At 49.9% G+C, this 22,670-nt stretch overlaps 1 long non-coding RNA gene across 1 annotated transcript; it reads left to right on the top strand.

Annotated features, from left to right (window-relative positions):
* Positions 1-6,246: 6,246 nt before the first annotated feature.
* Positions 6,247-10,571, top strand: LOC121152340. Its single transcript, XR_005883259.1, has 3 exons — positions 6,247-7,263; positions 8,043-8,209; positions 10,543-10,571. It is a non-coding gene; the product is annotated as an uncharacterized LOC121152340 (long non-coding RNA).
* The last annotated feature ends 12,099 nt before the right edge of the window (positions 10,572-22,670 follow it).

Below are 22,670 nucleotides of genomic sequence, written 5' to 3'. Positions count from 1 at the left end.
ACGTGCCTTGGGTCCAGTCACCTCAGCCGGCCAGGCGCCAGCCCTGCCATTGTCTTCCTCAGATGTTAGGGCTCACGGAACCCACAGCTGCATGCACAGTGAGCTGGCTGTCCCCACCATGACTGGCAGAAGCCGTGGGAGGGCTGGCTGTCCTCCGCAGGCTCCCCCAGGGAAGGGGGTGAATGGCAGTGAGGCTGCAGGGGCGTTGGTCTCCTGAGTCACACGCGCAGCATCTCCAGGGTGATGTAGATAGGAATTTCCTTCTCGCAGTCCTGCAGCCTGGAGGGCTTAGCTCAAGGTGCTGCCAAGCTCGGGTCCAGTGAGGCCCCGGGCTCTGCCTCCAAGATGGTGTCAGGGCATGAAGGCGGGTCCTCAGAGGGCTGGACAAGGGGTTGGGGGGCAGTGTTAATCTGCTGCTGAGCTCAGCAGTCACGTAGGGTCTTAAGTTCCTACAGGAAGAAGTTTTGGGGGAACACACAGTAAGACACTAAAGCCACAAGTGGAGCCCAGACACAAGGATTCAGAGCAGCCAGCACTGTGGCGTAGTGTTTTTAAGCTTCTGCCTGTGGTGTCTGCATTCTGTACAGAGGCCAGCTAGTGTCCAAGCTGTTCCACTTCTAATCCAGCTCCCTGCTAAACAGGGGAGGGGGGAGGGTGGCTGAAGCCTGGGTCTCTGCACTCACGTGGGAGACCAGGAAGAAGCTCTTGACACCTGATTTCAGAGTGGCCCAGCTTCAGCTATTGCTGACATATGGGCAGGGAATGAGCAGGTGGGAGATATCTCTCACTCTTTCTCTCTCCCTCTGTAACTCTGCCTTTCAAAAAAAAAAAAGGATAATGAAGGAGACAAGAAGGAGGAAAGTGAAGAGAAAAAGAGAACTGGGACTTGTTTTAATGTTTTTTTTTAATATTTATTTTTATTGGAAGGGCAGGTTTACAGAGAGAAGGAGTGACAGAGAAAAAGATCTTCCATCTGTTGGTTCACTTCCTAAGTGGCCATGATAGCTGGAGCTGAGCCGATCCAAAGCCAGGAGCTTCTCCCAGGTCCCCCATGTGGGTGCCAGTGTCCAAGACTTGGGGCTTCAGAGTAGCTCAGCTCTGGCCATTGTGGCCACTTGGGGAGTGAGCCAGCATGGAAGGTCTTTCCCTCTGTTTCTCATCTCTGCAAAATCTGATCTACCTTTCGCATATTTTGTATGGGCAATATATAAATAAACTAAATATATAAATAAATCTTAAAAAAAAAAGCCGGCTCATCTAAGCTAACAGAGGACTTCAAGTATCACTTCAAATGATGAAAAGCAGGACAATTTGAACAACACTCCAGGCCAGGTTCTACAACAGGAATGTAGGTCTGAGGGCACCATGAGGTAGCCGAGGACAGCCAACAGGCCTTACAACTTCTCACCTCTAGTATAAGAAAGCTGACAACTTCTTAGAACAATCAAGATCAACCTCTCAGTTAATTCTCTGAGAACATTCTTTAACCCCCTCGGGGGTCTCTGAGGTGATGTCAATGGACTGTCTCCATCCTGGGCGCTGCTAGAGTGTGACAATGAGAAGCAGGCATTTCCACCCCTCCCTGCCATGCCCCTACAGACATAGGAGGGAAGACGGAATCATTTATCTCACCCACCTTTTTTCCCAACCTTCTCCATCCTAATCGGAGACCTATATGGGTGTGCAACCTGTTTACCTGGGTAATACATATTAAAATAATAAAAAAGGAAAGACTTAAAATATTATCTTCATTATTTTTCTACTTTGTGTATCTTGATCTCTTTCTAGGTTTTAAAGTTATATATTTAATTCACTCATTTTCAGCTTATTAAAATGATTCATTTATTTGAAAGACTGGCAGAGATAGAGGAGCGAGAGATTAGGTGGTCTACTCTGCAGTCCTGGCAAAGCCAGGGCTGGAAACTCAATCGGGAATTCCCACGTGGGTTGCAGCAATGTAAACACTTGAGCCAACACCTGCTGCTCTCAGGGTGTGCAACAGCCAGAAGTTGAACTGGAAGTAGATCGAGGACTTGAACCCACCCAGTGATTTAATCTGCATGCCACAACACCAGCCCTGAGACATTTTTTTTTTTTTTTAAGGACAGAAAAACTTGAACTGAATTTCAAAACATCACTTGGAAGGAAGCTTCATTGCTAGTTGAAACATTGATGTGTTTCTGAAGCTGTATAATGAAAGACACAGTGTGATGCAAATCAATAGGTCATGGTAACATATAGTCTGAGATCTTCCTGTGAGAAGAGAGATATGAGGGGAAGACCAAGGAGTTTAAGTAAAACCCCAAGGTGGTATGTTTGAACTGACAAAATCAGCACAAGTACCTAATCCATTTGTTGTTCCTGTTTTGGAACCTGTCTTTCCCAGCTCTGTCCACTGAAAAAGTCTAGAAGCAGGAGCAACCCAGCGTGGGCTCTCGGCCCAGCAGTTACCATGCCAGCATCCCACAGTGCTTCATCTCCTGACTGCAGCTTGCTGCTAAGGCAGCGATGGCTCCAGTCTGTAGGTTCTTACCGCCCACACGGGGGACCTGAGGTGAGTTCCTGGCTCCTGGCTATGGCCCAAGCCTAGCTCCAGCTGTTGTGGGCATGTGGATAGTAAACCAGCTGATGCCAGTGCTCCATCCTCTATCTTTCTCAAATGTAATACAAGCCCCACTGTAAGGAACATACCTGGTGCCCAGTTTGTGCCCTCCATGTTGCTGCTGAGTGAGGCAGGCAGGAAGGATGCTGTCAGGGTAACATCCGAAGGCTTTCGGTGCCTTCAGGGAGAAAATGTAAACATCAGGAAGAATAATGCTGGCAGGTGGTTAACATACACTGACCATGTAGCACGCCATCTTGTATTGTGTGTAGAGAACAGATCTCAGTTCAGACAAACATCACCAAATACCGCTGGAGGGAACTAAGCCCAATTCCTTCTCCTGAAAATTAGCATTGCCAAGGAAAGAATTAGGCCTTTATCCTGTCCTTTTCCCATGAATTCATGTCACCTAAACCCCCTGGTTTATGAAGACAAGTTCTTTATTAAAAAAAAAACTAATAAATGTACAAGGATTGGTAGGATTAGAAAGCCAACGTTTTTATAACTCTTAATGAAATAATAGGCTCATGCACCAAGCACCAGTGGGTGAGATTATTAATAGGAAAGGTTGGTGAGGAATTTCATAATAGAGGGATCAGATAGTGGCCACCTGAGACCCTGGCGAACCCCCTACCGAGTGTGCCCTGTGTCTTGTGGAGTGAGGGACACGGCCCATTTCTACCTCAAGTTGGATTCCCCAAAACACCAGGTCCTGAGAAAAGGGGTCTGGGTGTACGTAGTCCATCTGGGAGGTGATTGCAGAAAGTACTTGTAAGAGAGTAGGGAGGAAAGGCAGAAAGGAGAGTCAATAAAACATGAATTCGAGGCAAGTCAGCCTTTAGTGCAGTGGTTGAGACAATACGTGGACATCTGCATTGTGCATTGGAGTGCCTGGGTTGGAGTCCCACCTCCACTTTCTTTTTTTCCTCTCTCCTTTTTTCTAATCTTTTCTTCCTTTCTTTCTTCCTTCCTTTCTTTTTCTTTCTTCCCTCCTTCCTTTCTCTCTTTCTTTCTTTCTTTCTCTCTCCCTCTTTCTTTCTTTCTTTCAAGATTTGTTTTTATTGCAAAGGCAGATCTACACAGAGAAACAGAAACAGAAAATTCTTCCATCTGCTGCTTCACTCCCCAAGTGGCTGCAACACTTGGAGCTGAGCTGATCCAAAGCCAGGAGCTTCTTCAGGCTCTCCCACGATGGTGCAGGGTTCCAAGCCTTTGGGCCATTTTTGACTGCTTTCCCAGGCCATGAGCAGGGAGCTGGATGGGAAGTGGAGCAGCTGGGACACAAACTGGCGCCTGTATGGGATCCTGGTACTTGCAAGGATTAGTCAGTTGAGCCATTGTGCCAGGCCCTGCCTGCACTTTTAATCCAGCTTCATGCTAATGCTTACTCTGCAAGGCACAGAGATGGGGGGTGGGGAGAGAGAGAGAGAAAGGAAGAGAAAGAGAGAGATCTTCTACCTGCTGGTTCACTCTCCAAGTGTTCACAGTGGCTAAAGATGAGCCAGGCTGAAACCAGTAGACTGGAGCATCCTCTGGATCTCCCAAGTAGATGCTGGGCCCAAGCACCTGGGCCACCCTCTGCTGCGTTGCTAGGTGCATTTGACATGAGGAGGATTGAAAGTCCAGCAGCCAGGACCACATGAGATGTCAGTGCCACAGGCAGTGGCTTTACCTGCTATGCCTCAGTGCTGGTCCTGAACAATGAACTTAAAAAACAAATTAATAAGTGGGCCACTACTGAGGCAATGGGGCTTACTTCCTTTGGGGACCCTCTGAGACACTGTGCAGGACATGTCAAAAGCCTTCGCCAGCTGGGAAGGGAGGATGGGTCTTCAGCCATGGATTACTCCCCTGCATCAGCCAAAGGCTGCTCTCAGGGATCACAGAGCACCTTTGGGTAGCAGACTCAGAAGGGGCGGGGGGCCTTCCTGCAGGTGGCAACCTGTCCCAGGCACCTCTCAGCGGCGTGAGCAAATCTCCTGTGGTTGTAAGGCTAGCAAGGTGAGACGTTCAGCTGGCACTCCAGTGTCCTTTAGATGACTGACACCTGGGCACCTGCTCCCTGGCTAAGAAAGAAGACCCAAGGTGGGAAAACTGAGCAGAATTCTGGGCACGTTGGCAGTGGGTGACCTGAGGAGCAGGCAACTATCTGTCAGCAGCCCTGAGTCAGCTGGGTCGTGGGAAGGCCCCAGCATCTGCATGGTGTCCTGGCAGGTTCTCACAAGGACTCAAATACCACTTCCTGCTGTGGGCTGCAGCTCCCAAGCACCCAGCTGGGTCCCTGCAGCGGTACCCCCACCAGGTACAGGCATGTCTCAGTGGAGGCTGCACTAAGTCTGCACTTGTGTGTGCATATGTGTATGTATGTGCATGTGCACGTGTGTGTGTGTGTGAGAGAGAGAGCTACAGGAGCACCCTGCAGCCCTAGGTTGTTCCTCCAAGTCTCAGGTGTCTCATAATGCGGTTTAGCCGGGGCCAAACCCATTTCCTTCTTGCAGATGTGGGCTAAATGAACACCCGAGTTCGACCGCGTCACTTACCCACTTAAGGCCATTCAAGCAGCTGCCCTTGATTCCTAAGTCTCCAGCCCCCAAAAGATGCAGGGGTAGGGGATGGGCTGCCTCTCAGCTGCCTGGCTCTGACACTTGGGCCCAGGATACAGGGAGCATTTTTACCAAATTGCTAATCAAAAAATGCCTTGTTGGGAAAGGCATTTGGTGTAGCAATAATATTGCTACTGCCTGGGACACCTGTGTCCTGTACCTAAGTGTCTGCGTTTGAGTCCCAGCACTACTCCCAAGTCCATCCTGCTGATGGGCATCCTGGGAGGCACTAGGTGATGGCCCAAGTTGTTGGGCTCCTGCCACCCACGTGGAAGACTCAGAGCTCCCAGCTGCTGGCTCTAACCTTGCACAGTCTATTGTGGACCTTTCAGGAATAAACCAGCACAACAGTGGAGATCTCTGTTTTTGTCTCTCTACTTTTCAAATTAATCATAAAATGTATCACACTTTAGATTTTTCTAATCAGCACTCAACTTCTTGTCATAAACTTATTAGATGTTTATATTTCTGTGAATCCTTTCTCTCTTTTTTAGTATCTTTTGACCATTTTTCTATTTGATTATTGTTGTCTTATGTTCATTTGTAGAAGCTTTTTATGTATGGTGGACCTCTTTAGCCAGGGTACACTGGACCATGATCTAGTTCTATTCAGCACAAGTTGAGGGAGGTCATCACCTCTGAACTCTTAGCTCTTCTGTGAGAGTCAGGAATCGCTTGGTCTTCTTTGGGAGGCTGATGGGTGGCCTGAGCCCTAGGAAAAGGAAACGCATGCTGGGTAAGTGTGGGTGGGAGTCCACAGCAAAGCTTCCAGATGTGTGTGGGCGTCACAGCGCAGAGCCTTCCAGGCAATGAAGAGCCGACGGTCACTGTGGCCCTTTCATCGACATGGCCTGTGTGATGGGAGTGGTTGCGGAGGGTGTGCTATGGTGGCAGCCCCACCAGGAAGCTCTCGGCAGTGGTGGCAGAGGGGGCTGGACTGTCTCTGGACGCTCGCTCCCCTCCCCCGCCTGTGGTCCTGAAGGCCCTATTCCTTTCTTCTTCAAGGTCAAGCCTTACTTTCTCTCCCCCTTTTTTTTTTGTCTTGGTGGGGGGGAGCCCATTCACCTCCGCGGGGGAGCCAGGGTCTCTGGCAGCTCCAGGTCCTTTTCAAATCTGAGGCGGAGACATCCATTTTATCTGCAGCCTCCTCCAGGACTGTCCCCTTTGATTTTCAAGAGCATTTTCTTCTCTGGGCAAAAGCAGCCTCTCACCAATCAAAGGCATGGCCTCTGTCTGATGTGGGCTTCAGTCAGTCTATCTGGGAAGTTGAAAAAACAATGGCATCTAAACACCGGCTGTTTCTCTCTCTTTATATTTCTGTTATAAAAGCACTAATTCTCCGGGCTCTAAAGTGGAACCTCTGATTGACGGCAGATGTGGGGAAAATGAAAGCAAAATTGTTATTATTGCAAGATAAGTTCTTGTTGCCTTTCCTGTATGTCTGCGCGGCTTGTTTTCTCACTCCGTTGTCTTTTCACTTGGTTCAGAATCTTCTGCCACTCAGCAGTTCAATGTTTTGATGAAGTTAAATCGAGCCATCTTTCCTGTTTTTTATTTATTTATTTTTTTGATTTATCTGAGGCTTTTACAGAATTTTTTTTTTTCACAGTTAGTTCTTTAACTCAAAGCCTCTTTTGTGTGTGGGTTTGCTGTAAGACAGAGTCTGAATTTTATATTTTTCAAATTGGAGATCTGTTATCCTAACGCTGTGTGTCTGATCGCCTGTCTGTTCTTCACAGGTTTAAAATGCTGCACTAGTTAGCTAGATGGATATGTGCAGAGGGATGATAGAGATAGATAAAAGATAGAAAGAAAGATGCTACTCGGTTACAGATACAACTAGATAAGTAATATTTATCTTATTTTACAGCACAATTTTATTTCTGGTTTGACAAGTCCCTTGTTTTTGCTCATTTAAAATGCTTCTTGCAGCAGGCGGAGTGGGGAGGTACTGTTTGGTGGTTGGCATTTCCAACAAGGAAGCTGTGGAAGTTCAGCAGGTGGTACTGGTTGCACGCTACCTGAATGATGCCACTGGACTCACCAGGGGCTAGAATGGTAAGTACTGGGTTCTGTGTATTTTAGTACAATAAAAAACACTAATTGTTTTGAATATTCTGTTTTTGCATTTTTTCCCCTTCTAGATTGGCTTGAGAATCATTCGTCAGCTTCCACCCAAAATGCCTTCAAGGAGTAATAAAGGCTCAGCATGGGCTGCCCGAGTCCTCTGTTGGAGGGTTTGGCTTTTTAAAAAAATATTGATTTATTTTTATTGGAAAGTCAGATATACAGAGAAGAGACAGAGAGGAAGATCTTCTGTTCATTGATTCACTCCACAAGTGGCTGCAATGGCCAGGGCTGAGCCGATCCAAGGCCAGGAGCCAGGATCTTCCTCCAGGTCTCCCACGCAGGTACAGGGTCCCAAGTCTTAGGGCGGTCCTGGACTGCTTTCCCAAACCACAGGCAGGGAGCTGGATGGGAAGTGGAGCCGCAGGGATACGAACTGGCGCCCATATGGAATCCCGGCACGTGCAAGGTGAGGACTTTAGCCACTAGGCCACCTTGCTGAGCCTGGAGATCTTGGCTTTTCTGCTCTCCATTCCAGCTTTCTGTGAACGCTCACCTGGGAGACAGCAGGTGATGGCTCAGGTGTGTGGGTCTCCACCACCTATGGGAGAGTCCTGGATGGAGTTCTAAGATCATAGGCTTATCTTGGCCCACCCCTGGCTGTGTGGGGAATGAATCAAGCAGATGCAAAATTCTCTCTCTCTCTCTCTCTCTCTCTCTCTCCCCACTGCTCCTCCATCCCACATTCTTGCTCATACTCTGCCTTTCAGATGAATACATATTTTGGATGCTTTGGTCAGAGTTGCATAAACTTTGTGGATCACCTGGGGAGTGCACACCTCTTTGGAGTTCTGAGTCCTTGCCCTGCTTCCCTTTCACTCTGAACTCCAGTTGGGGCTTCAGCAGTGCGTTCCTATTGTCCTCAGCTTGTTCCTGGGTAAGTGCTGCTGGGAATGGAATGCTGAGGCTGGCACAGAGCTTATCACTCAGGTCTGTGCCCTGCTTGCCCCCAAGGATGCGTGACTCACTCAGGTTTGTGCCCCAGGATGCATGACCCACTCCCAGAGAAGGAAGCACCAACTGCAGGTGTCACTTGGCGACAGGCAGCAGGGGCTGGGGCGGGCAGGAGGTTTGGCAGTCAGAGAGAGGGCATAGGTGGAACAGAGCTGAAGGAGCCAGCAAGGCCAACAGGAGGGGACTTCATGGTCACAGAACCCTGAGTTTGTCACTAAAGGAGTCAAAAGGAGGCAGACACAGATGCTGGAGAGGGCGCTGGGGCTGAGCATCAGGGCCCACACAGCTAAGGACACCCATTTCACGCTGTAGGGCTCTGCACTTGAACACTGACCCTGTCACTCACCAAGTACTTAACTTCCCAGAGACTCAGCGACCTCGCTAACCAAATAGGGCTGAATTCTAATGATAGGTCCCGCTGTTAATTACTTGTCTGTCTCCCATTGCAGAGACAAGCCCTGAGGGCAAGGATCACGTGGGCTTTACCCATCCATGTGCAGGGATGCTGCCTGTCCAGGCAGTACTGTGTGGCATAAGAGTAGGATACTCTTTTGGGCAGTCACAGCCCTGTGAGACTGGGGGAGGAGCGTGGGCCTTCCGTGGGCCAGCATGCTTGTGTACCAGTAGCCTGCCCTGACATCTGTACCCAGGGCTTAGCCCAAGCTCATGAAATGCACTGAGGGGCAGGTGTTTGGCCTGGCAGTTAAGATGCTGTTGGAATACCATGTCGGATTAGCTGGATTTGAGCCCTGGCTCCAGCTCCTGACTCTGTTTCTGCTAATACAGACGCTGGGAGGTGGCTATAATTCTTCAAACCACCAGGTCCCTGCCATCCACGTGGGAGATCTGGAGTCACTTTGTAGCTCTTGATTTTGGCCCTGGCCTAGTCACAGTCAGGACATTTGAGAAGTGATGCAGTGGATGGGGGGCTCACACTGTGTGTGTGTGTGTGTGTACAATAAATAAAGAAATCGGGGGGATTTCTGCTGGCTTGACAGCTCAATGGTTAATTCTCCATCTCCAAACACACCAGGATCCCACAAGGGCATTGGTTCATTTCCCAGTTGCTCTACTTCCTATCTAGCTCCCTGGTTGCGGTCTGGGGAGTCAGTGAAGGATGGCTTAAAGCCTTGGGACCCTGTGCCCATGTGGGAGACCATAGGAAGCTCCTGGCTCCTAGTTTCAGATTGGCTCAGCTCTGGCCATTGAGGCCACTTGAGGAGTGAACTAGCAGATAGATGATCTTTCTGTGTTTCTTCTCTCTGTAAATCTGCTTTTCCAATAAAAATAAATATATCTTTAAAAAATACATTGAATAAACAGCCAGATAGGTATAAGATTTAGAGAGACAGAAGATATTTTGGGGAGCTCCTGAGGGTTCAGGAAGAAGGCTTCTGCTTCTAGGTGCAGAATAGCATGGAATTTTCCAGGCTCTTCAGTTCACCTATGTCTCCAGAGGCCCAGGAGGGAGTACCCCACCAGCCTGGCTGAGGACACACAGGAAGAGGCTGGCCTGCTGAAGGGGCAGGATGTCCCCCACAGCTATAAAAGGTTGGAGAGCTCCCAGGAGGTATCCTGGGCAGGTGGACCCTAACTTCCCAGCAGAGCCTCAGTGGACACCCCCCGGGGAAGGGGTGATGAAGGCAGGGCATGGGGGCCTGAAGGATGAGAAGCGTGTTCAAGGCCAGGGAGCGAGTGTATAAGTGTCCTGCGGTGGGATGGAGGTGATAAGTCCCCTGAGAAGTTGGATGAAGACATGTGGCTGGCCCTCCATGTGCTGCTTCAGAGAGCTTTGCTGGTCAGGTGCTTCCCTGTCAGATTTACAGAGAGAAGGAGAGACAGGAGAAAGATCCTGCATCTACTGGTTCACTCCCCAAATGGCCATGATGACCGGAGCTGAGCCAATCTGAAACCAGGAGCCAGGGCACAAGCAGGGAGCTGGATGGGACATGGGGCATCTGAGACATGAACCAGAGCCCAGGTGGGATCCTGGCATTTGTAAGATGAGGATTTAGCCATTAAGCCATAGTGCTGCGCCCATCAGGTGCCCTTTGGAGCCTCCCTCTGCTGGCCTGCTCACCTCAAACTTCAAGTTCAAATAAGAGGAATGTTCCAACCACAGCTCTGACCCCCTCAATACAGGCAATTTCCTTTTGTATGTACCAGCTTCGCAGTTGATACTTGTCCTATGACATAGGTTGGATCCTGGGGTCAGTGTTGCAGGCTGAAGTCCTGGCTGCTCTGCTTCTGTTTCAGCTCCTTGTAAATGCATTTGGGAAAGTACCGGAAGATGAGCCCAAGTGCCTGGGCCCTTGCACCCATGTGGACAACCACATGGAGCTCCTAGCTCCCGACTTTCACCTGGCCCAGCTCTGGCTCTTAAGGTCACTGGGGGAGTGACCCAGTGGATGGGAGATCTTTTTCTCTTTTGGTCTGTATGCCTGTCTCTCTGGCTTTCAAATAAACAAACTCACTGTTTTAAAAGAATCTTGGCACCACTGAGTATTGCTTGTGGATTTTTATCAGGCTTAGCCTCCTTCTCCATCTATAGAATGAGAATAACATCCTTGCTGGGTTTTCAGGAGGAGTCTACCCTGGATAATAACGGCAAATAGGATAAGAACAAAGGAAAGGCAATGGGCAACTCCAGGAAATCTATAAAGATGCACAAGGAAGGAAATATACAAGCACAGTTCTTGTCTCAGCTATGAAACAAAGGTAAATGCCACAGTGATCCCTGTAAAATCTTTATTATTTGAAGGTCAAAAACAGTGAAAGACAGACAGCGAGAGTGTAAGCAAGAGCAAGAGAGAGAGGTCTCTGGTTGGTTCACTCCTTCAATGCTCACAATAGCCAGGACAGGATTAGGATGAAACCTGGAGCCAGGAATTCTGTATGGGTCTCTCAGGTAAGTGACAGGGACCTAAGTGCTTGGGTCATCACGCACTGTCTCCCAGACTGTGCCTTAATAGTAAGCTGGGTCGGAAGTGGAGCTGGGGCCAGGAACTCCAAAATAGCATGTGGGCAATCCAGGTAGCAACTTAACCACTGCCAAGTGTCCACCCTGACAACAGCCCTGAGGCTGTCTATTTCTTTCTTGGGTTGCAATATAACATTGGACAAAAGCAGCAAGCGTGGGCGGCCTTGCCAGTTTCTGACTTTATGGCGAGTGACTGTAACGAGCTCCGTCAAGCATGGTCTCTGGGTGAAGTCACCGTGGCAATGGTACAATCCGGACCCTTGCAATGAAATGGGAATCGTCTTGCTTCAGTCACTCCACGACCTTTGGCAAGCTCAGTGCTAAGGTTTCCTGTCCATTTCCCACCCCAACGCACCTGCTCAGCCCATCCCAAACACCCGGAAGGTTGGAATCACACCCTAGGTGTTTTACAAGTCACAGCTGCCTGCCTTGGCAGCTATACTTTGCTTGTCCTGGAACACCCTGCATGCTGTCAGATTCATTGATTTACTTGAAAGTCAGAATAACAAAGAGAGACCTATCAGCTGATCCATGCACCGAATGGCTGCAAGGCGAGGGCTGGACCAGGCCAAAGCCAGCAGTCAGGAGCTTCCTCTGACACCTATGTGGGTGTCAGGAACCCAACCACTTGCACCATCCTGAGCTATCTTCCCAGGCACATTAGCAGGAAGCTGAGTCAGAAGCAGAGCAGCTGGCACTCTGATAGGGGGTCCTGGTGATGCAGGCACGGGTTTAACTCACTGTGCCACAATGTTCATCCGCCAGTGCCAACTCACCTCTTCCGGGGGCACTGTCTTCTTGCCCTCTGTAGCTTTGGTGTCAGACTCGACACTCCCTCAATACACAGTCTTGAAGTCTTTGTTGAATAAGAATGTACACTCGAGGTTACCGTAAGGAAAAGATTCTTTTTTTTTCAAATTATTTATTTATTTTTATTGGAAGGGCAGGTAGACAGAGAGGAGGAGAGACAGAGAAAAAGATCTTCCGTTTGTTGGTTCACCTCCCCAAGTGGCTGCAACAACTGGAACTGAGCTGATCCGAAGCCAGAAGCCTCTTCCAGGTCTCCCACGCAGGTGCAGGGGCCCAAGACCTTGGACTGTCCTTGACTGCTTTCCCAGGCCACAAGCAGGGAGCTGCATGGGAAATGGAGCCACCAGGATTAGAACTGGCACCCATATGGGATCCTGGTGTGTTCAAGGCGAGGACTTTAGCCACTAGGCTACCGAGCCAAGTCAAAAATTCTTTTCTTCCAACAATCCAGACCATACTGCTGCCTCAGCCTTCAGCTTCCCACACACATTCAAAAATGTTGTCTTTTGTCTTTGTACTTGAAGAGCAGTTTGGCTGAAAATGAAAGTCTTGAGTCCCACCTTGTTCGCTGGATGACTTTGTAAGTGTTGTTCGATTGTGTTCTGGTCTTGTAGGCTTCCACAAAGGAACCAGAAGCCAGCCTTGCCTAGTCCTGTCCTGTATACAAAGGATTCTTTCTCCATCTCACTATACAATACCTTTTCATTAGCGTTTATCTTGGTATTGATCATTCAGAATCAATTTTCTTGGACTGTACTAATTGTTTCCCCCGCTCTTTTTTTTTTTTTTTTTAACTCTTTTCTTACTGGAGGCCAGCACTGTGGCACAGTGAGTTAAGCTGTCAGCTGCCATGCCAGCATTCCACATGAACAACGGTTTGATTCCCAGCTGCTACACTTCTGATCCAGTTTTCTACTAATGTGCTTGGGAAGGCAGTGGAGAATGGCCCAAATGCTTGGGCTCCTGCCATCTATATGGGAGACCTGGATGGAGTTCCAGGCTCCTGGCCCATCCCCAGCCATTACGGCCACTGGGGAAATGAATGCACAAATGGAAATTTTCTGTTTCCTCTCTTTCTGTAATTCTGTCTTTCAAATAAATAAATCCTTTAAAAAACAAAAAAATTATACTTGCTTATTTATTTTCATTTTATTTGAAAGGCAGAAGGACAGCCCACAAAAGATCTTCTATCTGCTGGGTCGCTCCTCAAACGCCCACGATATCTGGCTGGATCATGCTGAAGCCAGGAGCCAGGAACTCTATTTGAAACTCCCACCTGGGTGGCATGGGTGCAAATTCTTGAGCCATCTGTTATTTGGCAGGGTGCATTAGCAGGAAGCTGAATCAAAAGAGCAGTAGCTGGGATTCCAACCAGCATTCTCATATGGGGTGAGGGTATCCCAAGCAGCGATTTAATCAGCATGTCAGACACCTACCCTGAATGTAGCTGGTAAGTCAGCCTCAAAGCCTGTGTTTCATGAGATTGAAATAGGTCAGGGTCATCACTGTGGCTGGCCTGTACACCACACACCCTCCAGTGCACCTGCTCCGAGACGTGGATTCTCGGTGTCTTCCCGCATTCCATTCCGGACCTCCCTGCCCTTTCATCTAGTTATAATGCTTGCTTTTCTCAATGTCAGAGGGTCTTCCTTTTCTGGTTGCTTTTGGAGAGGAGGCCTGGGGGAAGCCATCAGTTTCAATCTTTTCAAATGAGAAGTTCCAACTCTGAGGAACCCATCCACTGACTTCCCAGGGTCTCACCATCTGTGGTGGGACAGGTTGGCCTCTGCTGACCTCAGCAGGTCCTAGCAAGCCGGAGAGCTTCCCTGCCTCAGGGCTTGTACCCGGGGAGACTCCCCTTTCCTCGTGCTCCTGGCCAGGCTAACTCTTTCCCTCTGTCTACATGTCAGCTGAGAAGGTCGCCTCCCCAGGGAGCCCACTCAGACACCCTCCCAGAAGAGGCAACTCAGGCCAGGGCTCCCGGGACCTGTTTCCCAGGACCCATAACCTCTCCCTGTGATGCCCCAACTCCATCTGAGGATCAGCCCCCCTGGGGATTTCATCTGCCCACAAATTCCTACCCAAGACAAAAGCCCAGTGTCCACGTGTCTTTTTGCAATACTGGCCACAGTCCTGGGACCCTATTGCAGAGGTACCCAGAGCGTCCCAGGGTGGCCCAAGAGGAAGGAGTCCCCGGCGATGAGCGTGCAGGAAATGCCCCCCTATGATGAAGGGACAGAAGATTCGGCAAGACTGTTTCCTGGTATTGTTTGAGCAAAAACCGTGGACGTCAGCCAACAGCAGGGTGGGTCCGTGGCCCTGTGAAACTCTCTGGAGGAACAGGGACCAGCGAGACTGCCTTCTGGAGACAGCTTGGGTTTGTCTTTTAATTGTGTTTTAATTGTGCAGATGACATTTAAAAAGCACTAAAGGCAATGTTTAAAGAGAAAGCAACGCCACTGGCCCGCGTCCATCTGACACATCTGACGCATTGGAAAGCTCTCTGCACTTGGAGCTGCACACGCCAGGGCGGGTGGCCTGGCTGCCAGAGACTGTCACACCCCCTCAGGCAGCTTTGGCCGCCTCCTTGCTGCCCCCCGCCGCCCAGTCTGGAACCAGGAGCCGCTCCTACCTCCACAGGGCCCTGGGGCAAGCTGCAGAATGAAGTGAGATGACGCGTGTGTGAGCTCTTGGCGTGGCATCTGGCATGCGGTGGGCTCGCAGTAATGTTTCCCCCTTTTATCAAAGCAACTGTTTGCTTTTTCTTGCATTTTCCTGCCAAGCCTTCATCAAGTCTAGATGAATACTTTGCACACCATGATCATGCTTGAAATTTAATTTTGCAGCCTGCTTATAAGCCAACTTACCTCAAGCACTTGTTTTCGACGTTTTCCTAATTATTTAATGGTGAGACACTGTGCCATCGGACCAATATACCATTATTTATGGAACCATTCTTCCATTATTGGGCATTTTTTTTTAACCGTTAAAAATAACTGCACTGAATTCTGTATTCTGGGTATTCTGGGTTACTGTGGCTTTCATTGGTAGCTCATCTGTAGTTTCTCGGTGGAGGTTGACTGTTCGCCCATGTTTATTTGCCATTTCTGTTTCCTCCCTGGAATTGTCTGCTCGTGACCTTTATGCAGATAGCTCATAACAACTCAGCTACTTTTTTATTGTGTGTATGAAATCTTCACATTAACTGTTTACCACATTCACACTGTCAGGTGACATTTTCATGTTAACCGGTTTTGGGTATTATTAAGCTTTCAGGGCCGTGTCTCTCATCTTTGCGATTGTGATGTCTCCGACTGAATGGATTCAACACGTGTGGTGTGAACATCTGGCTTGTTGAGCAGGTGCATGGAGAGATCCTGAGGGCAGAGGACAGCGGGGTTCTTTGTTTCCGGAAGGCCCAAGTTAAGCCAGGGTGCAGGTGCAAAACCTGCCATCAGGTCGCTCTCCATGGCGCCAGAGCAGCACAAACCCTAAAGCAGAAGCTGCTCTTCCTCCAGTGCTCTCGTTATGCCAGGCTCACTTCTTTTTTTTTTTTTTAAGATTTATTAATATTATTATTTTTTTATTGGAAAGGCAGATATACAGAGAGGAGAGACAGAGAGGAAGAGCTTCCGTCTGATGATTCACTCCCCAAGTGAGCACAACGGCCGATACTATGCCAATCCGAAGCCAGGAGACTCTTCCGGGTCTCCCACGCGGGTGCAGGGTCCCAAAGCTTTGGGCCGTCCTCGACTGCTTTCCCGGGCCACAGGCAGGGAGCTGGAAGGGAAGCGGGGCCGCCGGGATTAGAACTGGCACCCATATGGGATCCCGGGCATGCAAGGCGAGGACCTTAACCACTTGCGCCACCGCGCCACCGTGCCGGGCCCGCCAGGCCCACTTCTAAGAACATGTAGACAACATCTCATTTAAACAGCCTGTGACTTAGCTGCTAGTTTTGTTAAAGAGTTATTTATTTGAAAGGCAAAATTACAGGGAGAGAGAGAGAGATCTTCTATCCTTGGTTTCTCCCGTCAAATGTCCACAATGCCTGGGGCTGGACCAGGTTGAACCAGGAGTCACAAGCTGCTTCCAGTTCTTCCATGTGGATTCAGGGACACAAGCAAGTGAGCCATCTTCTGCTGCTTCCCCAGGCACATCAGCAGGGAGCTGGATTGGAAGAGGAGTAGCTGGGACTCAACTTGGTGCCCATGTGGGAAGGATCTGGCACCCAGATGGCAGTTTAACTCTATGCCACAGTACCGGCTCCTCTGTTTCTTTTAAAGATTTATTTATATTTATTGTAGAGACAGATTTACAGAAAGAAGGAGAGAGAGAAAGGTCTTCTGTCCACTGGTTCACTCCCAAGTATCTGCAATGGCTGGAGTTGAGCCTATCTGAAGCCAGGCCTCTCCTCAAGGTCTCCCACGCAGGTGCAGAGTCCCAAGACCTTAGTCCATCCTCTACTGTTTTCCCAGGCCAGAAGCAGGGAGCTGGATGGGAAGTGAAGCTGCCAGGACACAAACCAGCATCGATATGGGATCCCAGCGCATGCACGACAAGCACTTTAGCCACTAGGTTACCACGCCGGGTCGCACTTCTCTATTTTTATGTCTGTCCTCTAACCATCACACTGAACCAACTTTCCAGGGTCAGGATGTCTCTTTGTAGGTGACAACAATAGTGATAGTCCAGGAAGGCCTTCAGGGGGAGGTGAGTCAGAGAACCAAAAGAGAAGCAGCTCTAGGAGGAGGCAGGGGAAAGTAAGATGAACTCAGGGGGCTGCTGGTCCTGCAGCAGCCCACGCTGTGTTAACCTGGTTTGTCATCCTGGGCTTCACATTATGTGTGGAATACAGTGAGTGGGACGTGTAAGACCCTGCCTGCCTGGAGCGTACAGTCTAGACAGGAACTATACTCCAAACCAATTGTCCCATACTGCCCCACCATTAAAATGATTTTCTATGAGGATGCCCATTCGATGGTGGAATGCCTGCCTCCCACTTCAGAATGCCTGGGAGTAAGTCACACCTCTGCCTCGCCTTCCAATGCAGCTTCATAGGCGGTGCCTGGGGGGTGGTCAGCGATGGGGCCAGCCACACCCGTGGGAGACCTGGATGGGGTTTCTGGCTCTTGGCTCTGTCCTGGCTCAGACTGGCAGTTGTGAGCCTTTGGGGAAGTGAACTAGCAGACTCAATCTCTCTCTCTGTCTCTCCTTTTCTCTGTCAGTTTTGCCTTTTAAATTAAAACAAAACCAAACAGCATGACTAGTTGCAGTAGAGAGATGAAGACTCTTACAATTCAGAATCTGTTCTAATTAAATCAGCCTCTTGTCCTGGGAGACAAAAGAACCTTCCAGGAGCACTGAGTCGCTGGCAGAGAGGGCGACTGTGCTGGAGTAGTGCTGTATCCAGCAATAGGGCTGGCCTGTGAGCAGCTCAAGATGCAAGATGCTGTTTCTGTTGGATGCAATGCTTTGCATTTTCCCAGGCTGGTGGATCAATAGCTACAAACAGCTCAAATGTCTGTCTCTGCTCCTCACAGCCTCGGCTGGGGAGATGCTCAGGCAGGGAACGCTGCTTCCCTTCAGGAGTTCCTGCCCCCAGCAGCCCTGTTGCCCATCGTGCTGGATCCTCAGCGGTAGCTGGGGAAGTCGGGGCTTTGAAGCCTCATTCAAGAGGCTGAGACTCAGAGAGGGGAAACCCTGTTATCCTTGAGCCCAGAGCTACTGGGGGGCGGGGCGCTCTGGGCCTCTTCAAGTGTCAGCTGTTTGTTATCATAGCAACATTGCCAATTTCTCAGGCTGAGGGGTGGGGGAGGCATTGAGGATCCTCCAAGGTCACATGGAGCCGGGAAATGGGCAATGGCAGACGGGGGGGGGGGTGAGGAAGGGGGGAGCGGAGGGCGTGGAATCAATGGGAGAGAGGCCTGAGGCATCCTGATCTGTGTGCATCTGAGAGGGTCCCTGGAGGTGGAAGCAGACCTGCCCTCCCGCACGGTACCAAGGGTGGCAACTCCCAGCTCCGGAAGGACTGACTCCCCAAGGCTGCACTTCTATTTTTAGTCTGGAATCCATCAATAAATGGAGCCTGGCAAGGAAGGCAACTCCTGGCTGCCTGACATTAAGAAGAGAGCAAGGGACCATTTATGAAGCACGTTCTGTGTGCTGGGTATTACGCCAAGAGCTGTGCATAGATTATCTGCTTAAATCTGCACAACATCCCTGTAAAATAACTACTGAGCTAATCATCATTACATAAGCAAGCAAAAGGAAGCTCTGAGGGGTAAGGGGGTTAGGTTTGTGGGCCTCTAAGATCTTGCCCTTTATTCCTTAGCCTGGGCTCTAGAAAGTCACAACCTTGACCCTTGGGTAGCCTAGCCAGTGATGGGGGTGGGGCATTCGGTCAGCAGAGTCACCACACTGGGGAGATGCCCTGAGCCTGTTGTGTAGGAATGAGGTCACTGAGGCGGACGTGACCTCGGAGTCCAGGTGGGGGAGGCTAAAAGGGCAGAGAGCACAGTGCAAGCCAGGGCTCAGAGAGAAGGAAGATGAGGCCAATAGCAAGATTCCAGGAGCTGGGGGTATGGCACAATGGCCTAGTGGCTAAATCCTCACGTAGCACATGCCGGGATCCCATAGGGGCACCAGTTTGTGTCCCCACAGCTTCACTTCCCATCCGGCTCCCTGTTTGTGGCCTGGGAAAGCAGTCGAGTATGGCCCAAAGCCTTGGGACCCTGTACCCACTTGGAAGACCCAGAAGAAGCTCTTGGCTCCTGGCTTTGGATCAGCTCTGGCCATTGTAGCCACTTGTCTTTCCTCTCATAAATCTGACTTCCAAATAAAAATAAATAACTCTTAAAAAAAAAAAAAAGATCCTGGGAGCTCTTGGATCCAAGGAGGACTCTGAACGTTTGGTGAATGGAAGGGTGCTTTTATTGTGTCTTTAGAGTGAGTGTAAAACATGGAGCTGAGAGGGAACAGACAGATGTCCTCCCAGCATAAGAGCTTCCAGGTGTGAAGCAACAGCTGGATCTAGGTTATCCTCTGCTACTCCACCTGTGGCTGCCGTTTGGAGACTGTTGTCATCTCCCTTTTACAGATGAGGAAACTGAAGTTTGACAAATAAATGACTGCTCGGGATCATGAGAATTGGAATTCAAATCTGCTTGATTCCAGAGACCACGATCCTCCTCTGGCCAGATGGAAGGATGTCTCTGAAAGGACACCGATCATGGGGTAGGCATTGCAATGCAGGGGTTTAAGCTGCCATTTGTGGTGCCAGTATCCCAGAGTGGACGGCTAATCCAAACCTGGCTGCTCCATTTCTGATCCAGTTTCCTGCTAAAGCACCCGGAATGGCAGTGGAAGATGGCCCAAGCCCTTGGCCCGACCACTGAGGATGGAGTTCCTGGCTCCTACCTTCAACCTACTCCAGAATTGGCTGTTGGGGCCATGTGAGCAGTGAACAGGTGGATGGAAGATCTCTTGGTCTCTGTATTGCTCTACCTGTCAAGTAAACCAATCAGTCGATCAATACATCTACTAAAAAAATAGATTAACTTGAAGTCAAGGAATGGATAAAACCCTGCAGGTTTCAGACTTTTCATATTGTTTTGTTTTTTAATGTTTATTTTATTTTTTCTATGAAAAGTAGAATTGTAAAGAGAAGGAAATAGAGACAGGGTGAAAGATCTCCCATCCACCACTTCCCAAAGGGCCACAACAGCCAGAGCTGAGCTGATCTGAAGCCAGGAGCCTGGAGCTTCTTCCAGGTCTCCGTGAAGACTTTTAATTAATTTTGCTTTCTCCTTTAATTAAGTTTGTGAAATTAGTTTGGCCAAATGTTCAAGATACCTGCATCCCATATTGGAGTGCCTGGGTTTGCGTGTCAGCTCCATTCTCAATTCCAGCTTCCTGCTAACATAGACCTTGGGTGTGAGCTGGAGATGGGTCAAGTAGTTGGGTCCCTGCTCCTCCCCCCCAATATGAGACCACATGGCCTGGGCTCATGGCTTTGGCCTGGGCTAGCTCTGTCAGATATAAGACCCACGTGGAGCTCTGGGCTAGGCCTGGAAAGTGAAACCAGTAGATGGAAAATCTCTCTGTGTCTTGGTCTCTCTCTCACTCTCTCTCTCTTTCCAATAAATGAAAATAAATAAACAAAATGTTGACGTGTAGATAAGCTTATTCATGCACAGAACATGGCCATTCTGTCCTCAAGTCCCACAACCTTTCTGGGGCTAGGGCTGGAGGACAGATTCAACCGGAAGCCAAGGCATAGCTGCCACACTGCAACGGCTGGGGGAGGGAAGGGGAGTCTGAAGTCCAGCGTGTCCAGCAGCCCTGAGGGTCTCCTAATTCGTCAGAGGGGCAGCTAGAGCTCAATTGTGGGAGTAAGGGGTGAGGGCCCAGTAGCACATGGTGTTGGGCAGGGGTGAGTGAAGAAGCGGGGAGTCTGTGTGTGTCTACACTATTTCACATCACAGCATCAGTTTCTCCAGGGAAGTTAGAAACCCGTTGCGCAGACATGGGTGCACACCCTCACAAGAAGCTTTTGACAGTGTCAAAGGCAATGTGCACTTAGCCTCATGCTTAAGGCACCTCTGTGCTACGTCAGCACCCCAGATCCTGCTCACTCGCGCTTCCTCGCAGCGCAGACCCTGGGAGCCGCAGTGATGGCTCACGAGACTGAGCCCCTGCAACCCTCCTGGGAGATTTGGACTGAGTTTCTGGCTCAGGGCTTTGGCTGTGTCCCTGCTTCAACCATTTGGGGCATTTGGGATGGGAGCTGAGCTCTTTTTGCCTGTCTTTCTGCTTCTTCAATAAATAAATAAATAAAAATTTAAAGAATGTCAAGGAGACAGGAGCCAACTAAAAGCTCCCCATGGCCCGTGCTGAAACAGTTTGAGCAGCGAAATAAACGAAGTAGCATTGGATTACAACCCAAGTATAAAATAAATATGCATGAATCTGTACTGATATAAATAAATGATTGAATAAATGACATAAATAAATGATGCAGAGGGGACAAATCTTGCAGGCAGAATTCCAAACGCTCTGTGTGGATCCTCCCTGCTCAAGGAGGCGGTAGAGAGGTGCTCCTGCTGGGGAGCTGGCAGAGCATAACAGCCTCCTTCCCAGTGATGCTGTGGGGGGCTAGGGGTGAGGGAGGGGGGACCTTATGAGGGGTCAAGACCGAGAAGCACTTCACCTTCCAGGGGATCGGTGCCAACAGGAGGAGTGAGAAGGCATGTTGGCATCATGGGCCCCCATCAGTATCCTTAACCTGGGATCCTGAGAAATGGGCCAATCAAGGCCAGAGTTTCCTGCATCAATGAAGAGGATGCCTGTATCCCAGCTTGGAGTTCCTGCTCTGCTTCCAACACCAGCTTCCTGCCAATACACATGTTGGATGGCAGCAGGGACTGCCTCAAGTCCTTGGGTCTCTACCATCCCTATGGGAGGCCTGACTTCTGGCTTTCAGCCCTGACTGCTGCAGGCATTTGAGGAAGGAACCAACAGATGGAAGAGTCTCTCCCTCTCTTTCTCTCACAGGTTCTCTGCTTTGCAAGTAAAATGAATATCAACTTTTTAAAAATTAAAAAGGGCCAGCTTTCTCACGCACAGTCAATTCCACCCTTAGCAGCTGTAGCTCCAGGAGGCCCCTGTCCTCGTGCCTGCAGTGTGAGAATGGCGTGTGTGAGTGCCTGATCCTTTCCTCCAAAACACAGGAAATCCACTTCCCTTGGCCATGGCCGAGGACTTAGAAGGGCTGCAACACTGAATGGTGTCTCCATGATTTCTGTAGGGGGCAGAAACAAAGTCCAGTGAACTAGGCAGAGGTGCTCAGCGCAGGGCCAGCAGGTGCAATGACGTCGGATGCCTTGGGTGTCCACGGGAGACCCACTGAAGTCCTTGGTAGCCCAACAGGGTAGCATAGTGTCCTTTGGACAAGGACTGAGCCTTTGCAGAGGGAGCTACCAGCCCTGTATTCTGGAACCTCATGGCTGAGACCTGAAGGGCTGGTTTCCAGTTGGCCAGTTCCTGACCAGGTCCTGAAGGCCACCAGGGCACCCAGGAGGCAGTGTGACAGGGGGCAGCTGCGTGTTGAGGCTGGGACTGGGCAGCACTGCCTGCAGGCAAGGCTCAGGCCGAGCAGCAACACTAATTTCTGCTGAAGGAGCAGGTGCACAGCAGGGCCGCCAGTGACATGAGCTGGGGGAGGGGACGCCTCTGCAAAGCCAGGCTGTTCCCCCTCCTTGCCCCTCACCTGGCTGCTCAGCATCACGCGGATCGTCCCCTCTCTCCCCTGTGCCCCCACATGGATAGCTGGAGATGCAAAGGCAGCAAGGGAAAATGAAATTTTGACCTTCCCAGCAGCTTCAGAGGCTAATTGACAACCATCAGATTCTCTACAGAAGGCAACTCTGCGTTGTGAGCAGTGAGGCCCCAGCCTCTGAGTGCTGTGGGGGTACACAGGAAGCTCTCTGGGGTTACCAGTGAGAAGCGGAGCTGGCCGACCTGATTTCAGCTGACAGGAGGCCTCAGTGCATGGACCAGGACACCGGGACAGACTCCCAGGGGACCCAGTGGC

This window comes from Ochotona curzoniae, unplaced genomic scaffold, assembly GCF_017591425.1.
Source record: "Ochotona curzoniae isolate NIBS_2020 unplaced genomic scaffold, NIBS_Ocur_1.0 contig_2404, whole genome shotgun sequence".
NCBI classification, from domain to species: Eukaryota; Metazoa; Chordata; class Mammalia; order Lagomorpha; family Ochotonidae; genus Ochotona; species Ochotona curzoniae.
This window is presented reverse-complemented; position numbering and strand designations above follow the sequence as displayed.